We start from the raw sequence: 13,290 nt of genomic DNA on the forward strand, positions 1-13,290 counted from the left end.
CTAGGAAGACTGTTCTGGGCCAGGCAGTCCTGAAGTTTATTATAAAGGACTGCCAACCTCTTAGTATTGTGGAGAGTGTCGGAGAGAAACATTCCAAGATCAGAGGATCCTTTAACGTACTGGGGGAATAGGAAGACATCTTATCAGAACCTTTTCCACCTGACTTTACAGTTTTTGTGTACCCCAGCTTCATCTGTGCCTGTGAGTTTTCCAAAGCTGGGGAAATGGTGTGAAAAACCCCCCGCAATAGACTGAATGCAAAAACATTGGATAAACTTATTTTTCTGAATAGAAATTTATAATAAACTCTGAATCAATTAAATTTAAATGGGTAATATTATATTCACAATACTTTCATTTTAATTTTTACTTTATGTCATTCACAATATATTTTAAAGATGTCTGCAATATTTGCAATGTAAAACATATAAAATGATTCCATGGAAAGTACAATACCTTACAGTGTATACACGTATGACTATGTCATTGAATCAGTGTCTGTTGTGAGTCTCAAGTAAGTTCCCTGCAATGATATTTAAGGTCCAGCAGGTGTCAGTATGGAGCAAAACAGCAATACTGTGTCGACACAGTATCAATCAGAGATGGGCAGTAACGCGTTACTGTAATCTGATTACTTTTTTCAAGTAACGAGTAATGTAAGGGATTACTATTGCAAAAACGGTAATTAGATTACCGTTACTTTCACGTAGGAACGCTGCGTTACTGCGTTACTAAAACCGTGATTTTTTGCGAGAACGTCTCATGACAGTGACGTAAGCGAGTGCGACGTTCGTGACAACAGCTGTCTGCAGATCATAATATATCGAGTGCGGGACAGAGTGTAGCATGCAGCGTTTAAAGCGTGGAAGTACTGACCTTATTTTGAGTTTGATTCCATAAAAAGTGACAAAAACATTAGTGTCTGTTGTGCGAGGGAAGAAAACTTCTTTTTACAGCGAAAAAAACCCCCTAAACTTCCAAGCAAGCACCGAGTAGCTACTACGTAATGTGAAATTCACAGAGAAACTCGCGGATTCTTCCACTGACCGCTGCAGCACACCTGCACCAGGGTAAACCTCCGCCTACCCCAGTCCTGCTTTACAGGTGAAAATAGAGCAACAGGACCGCTAGTCTTTGACTTTATTTATTTTCTGCTGTGTTTTACTTGCATCTATTTGAAAGAGTGAGTGTAAACACAAAAAATATTTTATTTTATGTGCTGGAATGTGCAGAAAATAGGTTTAAATGTTAAACAAATTTCTTCCAGTCAGAGAATGTTGCATATAATTTAATTTTTGCTTGATGCATAAAGTTAAAAGATTAAAACTAATAAAACAAGTTTTAAAAAGAGACTTTTCCATTTGATTACATTTTGTATGATGGATTATGCAGAAAAAGTAGAATTGGGCTGAAAGATCTATTGCTTTATCACCTATTCAGGTTGTAAATCGTGTTTTTAAAAAGTAACTAAGTAACTAAGTAATTAATTACTTTTGAAAATAAGTAATCAGTAAAGTAACGGGATTACTTTTTGGGGGAAGTAATCAGTAATTAGTAACTGATTACTTTTTTCAAGTAACTTGACCAACACTGGTATCGATACAGTTTGGGGAATGTGCTGAAACGCTTCACGAGGCCTCATCTACCCATCACTACCACCAAGTAAGGTAATGTACACACTACCAAACACCTACCAGCCGCGATGGAGGCTTCAGAAGTGTAACCCGCAAATGATCTCGGCAACACCAAAGGGAAGTCAGGTGACCAAAGGGGAGATCACAGGTAAGCGATCCAGGGATGCTCAAATGGTCACTATTTATACTAGCGCCCCCCTAATGCGCCAGGCTGAAAGTGGGTTAAACCAAGGAATAACATTCATCCTGCCACAAAGATAAACGTATCAGTATCTGTAGTTTTATCAGTCATACTGGTCCTGTATTTACTCTGTATTGGATCTGTTTCAAATTTTCTAGTATTGCACAATACCACTAAAGATATACTTGATTATGAAATATCACAACTGAAAGCAGAACGTCTATGAGGAAGTTGTAGCAATGTGCAGAAAGGAGAAGTCCTAAGCACCCTTGATCCATTTCTGGTTTTAAAGCTATGTGGCATATAAGAGTTCGGTCATGATTTTAACTTGTAAACCAAAAGCCGACATTTATTTATGCACTATACATTTTCCCTATAAATTAAATTATAGCTGCAGATGTTTTTTCCAGAGTAAATTTTGTTTTTATCTTTGTTGGCTAGGACGGTAAAGTAGAGGGAAAAATCTGCAGGAAAGAGCCAGCCAGGATTCAAAACCAGGATGGCACAGCAGGGAGCTCTTGGTGCATGGGTCACATCTTCAGTCAGGTGATCTATAACAGTTCCCATTCAAGCAAGGGAGCTGCTCACTCATCACTTCTGTATTTAATTGTTATGACTTCTTAGTTCACTGTACAAAGAGTTCATCAGAATGTGAAAAATTGAGTGGCTGATGCTGAAAATCTTTCCAACCCCCGGCTTAATGTGTCCCCCAGTGCCTATGGCTTCATAGAATATAAACGAGTGCACTTCATATCGAAGAAAATCTAAGTATTCATGTTAATTTGGTCTTATTTATATATCAATAATTCAGCTGACTCCAGGCATCTGTATATATATATAAACAAAGTACAAACATTAAAGGGAAGAAGGGAAAACCACAACTATCAGACAATCCCAGCAGTGAGCAGCAGTTGGTGCCTATGGAAAGGAAGAAGTCCTTTTTAACAGGAAGAAAACAGCAGAAGCTTTATAAATCATACAAAATGTAAATGTTTGAACATTTTTTCTATGACCCACGTCTGTTTCAGTCTCACATTCAAGTCCTGAGTTGTGTGGTGGCTCCTGTTTGTGAAGGTAAGTGTTTCCAGAGGCCCCAGTTTAATGTTACCAGCAGTGAACTCATGTGACAGGAGCCCCATCTTAAAGACTTAGATGGCTTTTGTAGTGGCCTGTTATACTAAATATCTGTGGTGACAAGTTTAGTTTAGGTCTTCTTATTCATGTGTTTGCAGAGCTCATCTCTTTTATTTCCTGCTGTTAAATTTAGGACAGTGTGCTGCCTCAACGTGAGACAAAGGTAAGCAAACCCACTCAACACTTGTACAGTTACTCTGCAGTCTGAAGACAAACTGTTTTTGAGTGCTGTTTAAAAATTAGCTCAGACCACTTTGTGGCTTCTCATCTTGTTTACAGCTTATAAAACAGCTGCTCTGCTGTAATATTCAGGCTAACTAGTAGATGGAAGCAGACTTTAAATATGATTTGAGACCGTGTCTCGCCGGCTGACACCATGCTTGGTGTTTTGTTTGGAAACTAGAATGCTTCATCTCTGTGCTGAGAAGCTGCTATGACTTTTCTGTTTTTCTTTAGAAAAAATTAACAATTAATTAACAAACATGAAGTCTTTTTTCCGCATGAGCTGGTACTGGTTGGTTTCTGGGTGACATAAAAATAAATATGTAAATTCAACTCTTTGGTCTCAAACGTGCACATCCTGTACTGAAGGGTTTTTTCTGTGCAGTTTTCAGCCACTCAACGCTGTTTGGAGTCTGTGGTTGTTCAGTTTTTTTCTGTACTGAAGAGAGATGTGTATCAGTTAGCCACAACTAACAAGTCAAGTTTTCCATTTCATGTCTTTTTAAACCCGTGAGAGAAAAACAGACAAGAGCAAATATTTATTAGTCCTACAAGGAAGTTAAATCACTGCTGCAGGAGATGAAACATGAATACATTATAAATAACAGTAAAGTTACGAAAGATAGAAATCACATGAACATATTTATATTATTTGTTAATGTAGATTTTGTAACAGCTGTTACAAAACAATGCGGTAACAGTGTAACCTCTAACAATTTTAGAGCTCCAGTTAAAAATAGGATGTGATTTTTTAAACCTCATGAGTCTAATTCAGCGAGAAAAAAAGATGACAGATGGAGGATTCCTTATTGTCATTCATTATGAGAAAACAGGAAGAATGATATGTAGCTACTTAGAGAATCTAGTGCACTGCTGCAGTATGCACTATCATACTGAACACCACCAGAGCGTGATGATTCTGTGTTTATGTCCTCTGGTCTGAGGTGCTGGGGGGACCAGTTAGAGACCAGCAGCTGGACGTCAGTTGGACTTCAGTAAAGAGTAGATGGCGTCTGTCTCTGGTTTAAAGTTTGAACACAAACACACACAGTTCAAACAACAGTTTCCTTTTTGACAGAGATTAGATTTACTGAGCTTCAGACAAAATGTGGTTTTCTCAGCTCTGTTCAAAGCTGACGTTAAAGCGCTGCTGTACCTTTGGGCCTCTTTGGTCTAGCGTTTTTTTGTTCATTGCAGACATCGCCTGTTCTGACTTCTGAGTAAATTGTAGCTGGATCACTCTCTGCAGAGTAAAAAACAGAAATTAAGTAATTACACATAAAACATTAGGCTACTGTTATTTTCTATAGTGCAGCTATGGCGAAATATCTGTCCTATTCTTCATGAAGAGATTAAGTGATCCATTTTATAAAGAGCAGCAGGTTTTCATAGTTTTTTTCTCCCCTTCTTAGCAGCTCTTCTGCGAAACACAGTAACCACAAAGAACTTTGGGGGGGGGGGGTTGTATATAAAGGAAGACAGACGACCACAAAGTTGTCCTTTTTCAGTGCAGGCTGACACATTTTACCACAGAGCAAAAAGCAAACTTGTTCTCACAACACGAACACTGTTACTGCCCAAAACAGAAGACAGTGGTGAGTAGTGTCATCAGTATCAGACTTCTACTATCAGGAATCAGTAAAAGGAAGTAGCTGCTGTGGTTTTTACACAGAATCTAAAATAAAAGGTCTATTCTGTCATTTTCTTTAGATGTCTTACATCCTCCTGAAACACATCCACAAGTCCCACTGTTGAACTGGCAAAAAGATTCCTTCAAGCCCTGGTAAAGTCTCAGGAGGACAAAGAGCTGGTCCAGTGTTTAACCCTTTAAGAGCTACCATAGAACCAAGGCCGCCAGAGCTTATCTTTATATTTTTACATGCTGTAGTGCCATTTTTGGGAGCATTTCAAGTTGCTATACATCAATACAACTGTTATAGTCCAAATTTTAATAATATGTATGCATTAGGTCCATAGTAACTACATGGACTTACAGGGATTTAAAAATAGTTACGCAAAACGGAGCGTGCCTGCTCCGACCGTTTTTAAAGGGTTAATAAACCAGGACAAAGAATCACATTACTCCTCTTGAATCCAAGGTTTGACTAAAACAGACTCTTCTCTCCAGTACTCAGGTGTGGACCTTCCAAGTTATGGTGAGGACTGTTATCTGATGCACACAGATCACGATCTCCATTCTTTAAAAAAAAAAAAAGGCTTCCCTTTCCACTACCACCCCAGGCTAAGTTTCAGAGGTGTGTTGACCGAGACAGCACCACAACATAAACATGTGCTCCTGTTAAGGAACAGAGTACAATACTAAACAACAAGAACTGAAACAGTTTTTGTATTTTCTAGGTAACATATACAAGGCATTCAAATTAATAACTTCTATAACCCTGTATTGGTCTTTAGTTTATAAACAACATAAAGCCCTTAATCCTGTACCTCTGACAGTTAATATGAGTTGGTGGTGTTGATTCATTTAAACTTACATAACTAATGGTTTCTGAGCAACAAAATAAATCAATATTGTAATCAGTTATCACATAATTTACTAATAGAGAGAAGAGAGAAGCCCAGTGTTTAGTAATTGAGGCGGCTTTGAATTAAGAGGCAGAGCAGCTCATGTACTAATCACAAAGTCAGTGGTTCAATCTGTGAATCCTCCAACCTGCATGAAGTATCCTTGGGTAAGCTACTGAACCCTAAGTTTCCCCTAATGTGTCTGTTCATGTTAGATTAAAAGTGCTTAGGTATAGAAAAAAATGGACCAGTTGTGGATTGACATGTTTAAAATAGTTTAATAACAAAATTGGCCTGCATCATATGAACTGTGTTTCTTCACTTTTACCTGACCAGAAATGTAATGTAATATAACAAAAATGTAAAAATGTACATTGCAAATTCACACTCAGCAACAAGATACAACTACTAACTAAATGACCTGTTTGCAAAGGGAAAATGTTCCTGGCTGGAATTTCTAACAGATCATAGAACCTATCTGGAATGTATCCATTTGAATGAAGTGCATTCTGTAGGCTGCACATATATTAGCATTTCCTATTCCTATCTGTCATGTTGTGAGAAGGGACCTTACTGTTATCAGGAAGATGTTGTTTAACTGCCAGTTTGTCAGCACTAACATTGGTTATCACTTTGCTGATGATCTCCAGCATTAATGCTGTCAGGATGTAGACAGTGAAAAGAAAATGTCATCCACAGTCTATGGATACAACTAAATGACCAAGCTAGCTGTTAGCTGATAACGTGACACTATACAGTACAACAACATGTTTGGCTAATATGTTTACCCATAATTATTACCACATATTTCCACTGATGATCTCAAATTAAATTCAAATTCAGTTTTATATAAAACACAGCTTCCCTCACAAACAACATTTTTTTTCAAACATTTTTCAAACCCAAGCTCCTGTCAGTGTTAGGATGCCTGGGTCGTTGACCCAGGGTTTTGAGTTTATCATATTATTTATCATTTCTAGTCTTTGGTTTCTTTGTTAGAGCTCTGTCTTGTGGTTTATGTGTCTGTGTTCTCTAGTTGCTCTGTCTCCCCTGTCTGCTGTATCCCCTTGTCAAGTTCGCGTCTCTGTGTTATGTTTCCTGTTTTACTTTGAAAGTCCGTGTCTCATGTAAATGCATCTGGTTTTGTTTCCTTTGTCTCGTTAGGCCTGATTTGCCCCAGCTGTGTTTCCCTCCTGTTACAGTGGTCGTTTCTCAATTCTCAAGTATGCGAGTACGTACTCGCGTTCTTGGTGAGTACGTACTGGCCGAGAACGCGAGCACGGACTCACGATATGTACAACTGGAACACCAGCGTACGTGATGATGTCACAGGTCCGGAGTTTTTACTGCCGTCCCCTCCTAATTTAACTGTGAGTAACATGTTATAAAGCTTAACTTTAATCACAGCCAAACCAGTTTACTCAGGAACAAATAAAACACTGAAATAAACCAAACATTAACATTTAGAAGTGATCTAAGTGACTTATATATCATTTTTAACCTCAGTAGTGAAACCTCTATTAATAAAAATAGTGTACATGTACATACGTGTACATACCTTAATAAAAACAAGCAGGTGAGATGTTAGAACGCTTTTATTTCTATTCTAGTGGACACTCAATACTATAGACAGCTGCTGGGGTTTCTTTAACCTGAGTAGTGAGAAGTCCGCGAGCGGGGGGGGGGGGGGGGTTAAAAACGATGTGCCGGGAGTCCGCTGTTAAGTTTTGGACGAAATGCATTCTGGGATATATAGCTGTCCCAAGTCCACACTGATGCATGCTCGATAAAACGGGCAGATCGAGAACACATCCGGGACTTTTTCGCGTTCTCGGCTTGATGTGTACTTCGAATTGGAACAGTACTTGGTCTCCGACTGATGACGTATCACGAGTACACGAGAACGCAAGTACGCACAAGTACGCATATTGATAAACGCCACCATTCCCTGTTTGGCTTCCTCTGTGTATTTAAGCTCTGTGTTTCTCTGTGTCCGTGTTGCGATCTACCCTTATGCCATGATGTGTGTTCTATCAGTCTTCCCATGTAAGTTTATTTTGATATATCCAGTTATGTTACATTTGAGTTTTGCATTAAAGCTGTTTTGAGATCAAGTTTTGCCTCCGAGTGTCTGCACCTTGGGTCCTTTTCCTGCCTGCACACAGTCGTTCCATAACAGTCAGAACTACAAACTACTACAAATAATAACAATAATAATAGTAATAGTAGTAATAATAATAATAATATATTACCTCTGCTTTGGCTGGTTGGTTGTTGTTGATTATGTATTAAATTGATTTCACTGTATGCGATGTCATCTTTGGCGGTTTCATCTTGATCTGCCAAAATGAACCAAATTTGACAGTAAACAATTTACTGGAAAAAATGTAATAAACTCTTTAAAATAAAAACAAACAAACAAACAAAAAAAAATGACCACTCTGGGAGTGGATCCCCACACGCTGGCCTCTGCATTTGCTGAACACCACCAAATCCCTTCCTTCTTGGGCCTTAGTTCCCCAGGCTCCGGTGTGATCTGTTAATGATTTTTTTTCGTGGTTCACTCCCTTTTCTATTCCAGCCTACCTGAATTCAGTTCAATTCAATTTTATTTCTATAGCACCAAATCACAACAACAGGGGCCTTAAGCATATTAGTTATTGACCAGTCAACTTTCAGATGTTGTTTACATTATCTGTCAACAAGCAATGCACAGTCAGAATCTTGGAGGACTGCACGGGAGCGTAAGTGGGATGGGGAAAACCTCCATCCATCACCTCGCTGACTGGAATAGTGTACAGACACAGTTGCCAGAATATTTTCTATTATGACAAATCCTCTTCACCAAATCTGGGCTACATATATCTCAGTATTCACATCAACCTACCAATCTGTGTTACCAAGCATAAAGCATTGGACCCGGTTTCCACGCAAAAGAAAACACTTGGAGCCGCAAATACTTTTTGACATCTAAAACGAAGATAACACTGTATATATTGTTTTTTTTACCTTTGTGTGAACAACTAAGGTGTGCTGCTTATGAAATCCATGAAGTGCTACAGAGAAAATAACATTTTATTTATGTAATTAACACATTTTGAACTCTTAAAGAAATATAACAAAAGCAAAGACACCAACCTGAACTAAAATGATCCAGCAAACAAAAACTGTTGTGAGCCGCCACCCTTATATCACCTTTGGGCTGTTGGAGCCTTGACCTGACTTTTAAAAAAATAATTGGGAAAAAAAAGCACAATTCACAAAAATGTGCTTAAATATGTATTTTACCTGGTTAATGTGTGTGGTGGGGCGTGGTCTGCAGCGCCGCTGCAGGGGAGGCGGACGCACCTGAGCGGCACCCGCAATCACGCATCGTCGCCTTAACGTCTGCGCTATCTGTGCTGTTGTGTTGGTGTGTGTCGGGCTGTGAGCTGAAAAGCTACAGCCGGCTGTATGCGTACAGCAACCGTGTGTGAAACGTGGTCAATAAAGAGATGCTGAAAAGCGTGTTCACGCAAACATCGTCGGGTCTGCCGTGATATGTTTACAATGGAACTTCTGCTCCTTAACCTCTGTGCACAGCGTCTGCAAATCGGGGCTGTACGAAGTCAGTTTCATCTTTATGCAGGACTGTAAGCTGTCATCTGTCGTCTGTGAGGCGTGAGCAGTGTTTGTCTTTAACATAGTTCACGGTGGAGCTGCTGACATAATGTGGATCCGAAGATCCATAATTGGCCTACCTGGGGTTGAAAGTCTCGATAAATGCACGGTGTTTCGCCGGGAATACCGGCTTCCGCGAGTGTGACGCTTATTTTGAGCGATGAAAAAAATAATAGAATATAATTTTATTTTTATATTTCAATATCACAATAATCTTCCAATTTAGAACTACGAGTTAAAAAGAACTAACATAAATAAAATACACTTCAGCTAAATACTTCTAATTTATCTTCCCAAACCACGCGGAGCCGCGGGTTGCCGACCCCTGGGATAGACATAAATCTGTTACGATCTGTGTGAAATCAAATGCATTTGCATTTGTAAATTCATTACAGATTGATCCTTTAAATTGTGTGTTGACTAGACAGAGCATGTATACTTTCAGCTATATAGACAGTAGCCTCAGAAAGAAATTGTCTTAAAGTTCAAGGGGCACCAAGGCCCTAGAAAGCCTTTCAAGAAAGCCTCTTTTATTCTGTGCAGTCCTGCATGATTATCCAACATTCCCTTTTTACCCCACTGCCCCTCTCAATAGCCATCATATTTATCTATCAAGATGGCTTTTCTCACAAAACAGGACTTATCTCTTCTCAATTTTAGCAATATTTTCCATAATAATCATATATATATTCATAGGACTATTTACAGACAACTTACATTGTCTAATAATAAAGGGGGGGAAACCAAAAAAAAAATTAATGTACAGAACAGGCTTTCTGAAAGTAGGCTATGGGGCCTACCTGGCAGACTATTAGATGGTGTTGGTGAGGGTAACTTGTAGGCTGGGTCAGCCAATTTAGCTTTGTAAAAAGACATTTGTTTCTTTTTGAATTTTCTTGTTTACTCTTTTTGTAAATAGTCATTTGTTCAGTTATAATCTTGTGCACAAGAACACTCTCAGAACCTTTTCTGACTACACCTACATTTGTTTGGGAAAAGTTTATGGAGAACCACACGACACTCACCTTCAGGTTTCCTGTGAACCCAACGTCTCACCAGCAGAACCAGTAACACCAGTAGAACCACAACACAGACTGATCCAACACATGACAAAACAGAGAGAACAGCAGGAGAGAGTGATGGACGTGTGGATGTAGTTGGAGGTGTGGATGTAGGTGGAGGTGTGGTGGTGTGTTCCTCTAAAATAAAGCAAACACAGTCATTAAGTTGTCGTCACATTGTGAATGTTGAAAGCTGCAGAAACACAGACAGGTGAGTGTGTCACCTGTGACAGTGATCCAGCTGGATGGAGACTCTCCATGACCGCTGATGTCACACTTGTAGAGGCCTTCATCAGACCTGGAAACATGCTGGATGGTCATATGACCTGTAGGCTGCTTCCTGATGAGGGAGCCATCTTTATAGAAAGCAGCTGGGAGGTTGGAGGGAGTGGTCTTTGTTTTACAGAGCAGAGTGACGTCATCTCCCTCCATCACAGGGAGGACAGGACTCTGCAGGATCACTGATCCACCTCAACACAGAGACAAACTACAGCATTTCATCCATTTACACACAGCTTCATCAACACTAACTCCACACACTCAGCTTACCAGTGACTGTCAGGTTAACCATGTTACTGATGGGACCCTCTCTGGACTCACACCAGTAAACTCCACTGTCAGATGGGAAAAGTGTGATCTTACAAGAGGAACCAGCTGGTTGTCCAAACCCATCTGTTCCACACTGAGTCCTCTGTTGTTTGCTTGTGTTTCTCCTCAGAGTCCATCCAGCAGAGCTGTCGTCCTCCTCACAGCTCAGAGACACAAAGTCTCCTTCAAAGAACTGAGAGCTGCTGGGACTCACAGTCAGACGAGCTGTGAGGGTTAAATAAAAACAATAATTAAATTCAAAATTTGTTTGTCACATACAACATGTGTGTCTGACGTAGCTGGGCTATTGCAGGGGTTGGTTTTGAGCATGGGGGTGTCTACCGATGACCCTTACTGGATACCAGTTTTATATCTTAGATCCATTCTGCAAACATGAACCCAATCAGGTCATATCAGTGAGCATTTCTCAGGTTTAAACTGTGACAGAAGAAGGTTACTGACCTTGGTTTGTTGTGCAGCTCAGCAGTGAGATCAGAACTAAAGAGAAATGACACTCAGGTTGATTTGAGGTGAACATACAGAACAACTCCACACAAACAGCTGACAAACACACAAACTTGTCTCTCTGTTATACTTGCTCATTTTCTATATTCAATAAAGTTTGACAAAAGATTGAAAGAATGTGTAAGCCTTAAATACAGCTGGTGATAGCCCCCATTAATACAATTAGGATTTGTTATGCTCCTCTACCGCAGTTCTTATTTAAAAAGCAGCACTTTATATAGACCAACTAAACTCTAAGTCTATACAAAATATCCAATACCTTTAAATTACACAGTAAATTCATGTGTTCACTGTGCAGCTGTGTTGATATAATGAGTGAATGATTTGAGCTTTTCACTGCCTGCTGTGTTTCCTCGACTCCTGAGCAAAGATAAAGAGTCAGTTCAGACCTGCAGTTGGTCCTCGTGGTGTTTTGAACTTGAATTCAGCCTGATTTGTTTTTCATGTCTTCTCCTCCATCATCAGTTATCAGGAGAGCAGACAGTCAAAGTACAAGAATTCAAACAAACACAGAGATTCTACTTACAGAGCAGACACAGCACAGATGTTTCCTTCATCGTCCTTCTCACTCATTTGAGCTTTTTTTCATTTCTCTCACTGACACCAAGTAAAGCCCACCCTCTTCCTCTGAGCACCAGCTTTCTATTGGTTCAAAGACCATGTAGGTGGACTGAAACTTACTTTGTGTAAAGACATGCACAATAAAATATCTTAAAAAAAATAACCAAAGAGACACTACAATCCCTTTACTCAAAAAAACAAAAAACAAAGACCAGCTATATAATTATAAAAAAATGATTCCCATTGTGCCTCATACACAAAACCTTAAGTGAATTTAAGATAAAGGAACATTTTTTATTCTCTTTCTTCTTTTCACACAGATAATAAGAAAACTTATGAACCTAAAAAAAATCCAAATCTCCTCTGCTCTCAGTGATCTGTAGTTTGGTTGATGAACAAATCCATGTCCATGTAGTGGACGTCCCCCTCAGTGAGAGAGGCAGATATGAGCTGAAACACAGGAATCAAACCAGGGACGCTGCTGTTATGGAGCTGAACTGGAACCATTCAGACATTGAGGCCCTCTGAACACATTTTAATTACAGCTGTGCAGAGACACACTGATGACTGACTGGAACACTATGATTCACATTTTACATTAACACCATCCTCACACATGGTTTATATATGGCCACTAGAGGGAGATGTTGGACTTTAAATACTAACATGGATACAAGCAGCTCATCAGTGAGGCTTCCTCAGTTTGTTCTGGACAATAAACGAGCTAAGCATGTGCAATTCATAATAAAAAGTGTGTATTTTATTTAACTTATTGGTTCAAACACAGCAGTGGGGGGTTTTATGTTTGCTTAGAGAAAAACTGTCACGTCTGAGGAGGGCAGACTGTGTGTGGAAGTATAAGGATCCAGGTGCAGACACAATAATGTTGATTGTTTGAAATAAAAAAGTGAGATAAGAGCCCAGACAAAATTCTTCGGGAGATGCAGCCGTTAGGGGTGGGGTGTGTTTTCAATCCATAGCCATAACTATATATATCATGTTTAACCTGAGTAGCAAAAGACCACAAGGGGGGGTGAAAACAATACGCCAGGAGTTAGCTGTGCTTGCCGGCTCTATAGAGCCTTGTCCTCCCAGTCGTGGACAGACCCCTTTTTTTCTCCATAGAAACTTTATTGAACAAACAATGAGTATCCAACATAACAGATGGGCTGTGGACAGCCTCCTAGCCTTGAACTCC

The 13,290-nt window shown here is 39.5% G+C and overlaps 1 long non-coding RNA gene across 1 annotated transcript; it reads right to left on the reverse strand.

Annotated features, from left to right (window-relative positions):
- Nucleotides 1–3,744: 3,744 nt before the first annotated feature.
- Nucleotides 3,745–10,520, reverse strand: LOC106097142 (uncharacterized). Its single transcript, XR_001223464.2, has 4 exons — nt 10,383–10,520; nt 7,950–8,036; nt 4,328–4,414; nt 3,745–4,190 (listed from the first exon to the last, which is right to left on the reverse strand). It is a non-coding gene; the product is annotated as an uncharacterized LOC106097142 (long non-coding RNA).
- Between the last annotated feature and the right edge of the window lie 2,770 nt (nt 10,521–13,290).

The sequence above is a fragment of the Oreochromis niloticus genome, linkage group LG3 (assembly GCF_001858045.2).
Source record: "Oreochromis niloticus isolate F11D_XX linkage group LG3, O_niloticus_UMD_NMBU, whole genome shotgun sequence".
Classification (NCBI taxonomy): domain Eukaryota; kingdom Metazoa; phylum Chordata; class Actinopteri; order Cichliformes; family Cichlidae; genus Oreochromis; species Oreochromis niloticus.